The following is a 272-nucleotide window of genomic DNA, read 5'->3' as shown; positions in this document are numbered from 1 at the left end:
CCGCTATTGAGTATATCCACCAACCATTCACGTTTTTCATGTCCCTTGACGTATACGAGGGTCTTATTGGCCCTTCTCTTCCGCACCAATTACAGCCATGGTAATCAGGCTTTTCACCATGCTGTACGGGATCGTCCCGTCTTCCAATTACAATCCGTGGTGATAAGCACTCAACCAGGAAGCGCAATACTTTTCGGATTTTGTCAAGCAGTTCCATGACATTGGGCATGTAAAGATGTAATGAGAGAGAATAGCTCCTTTTCTCAGAACCG

The sequence above is a fragment of the Mycetomoellerius zeteki genome, unplaced genomic scaffold, assembly GCF_001594055.1.
Source record: "Mycetomoellerius zeteki isolate Tzet28-1 unplaced genomic scaffold, Tzet1.0 scaffold1117, whole genome shotgun sequence".
Classification (NCBI taxonomy): Eukaryota; Metazoa; Arthropoda; class Insecta; order Hymenoptera; family Formicidae; genus Mycetomoellerius; species Mycetomoellerius zeteki.
This window is presented reverse-complemented; position numbering follows the sequence as displayed.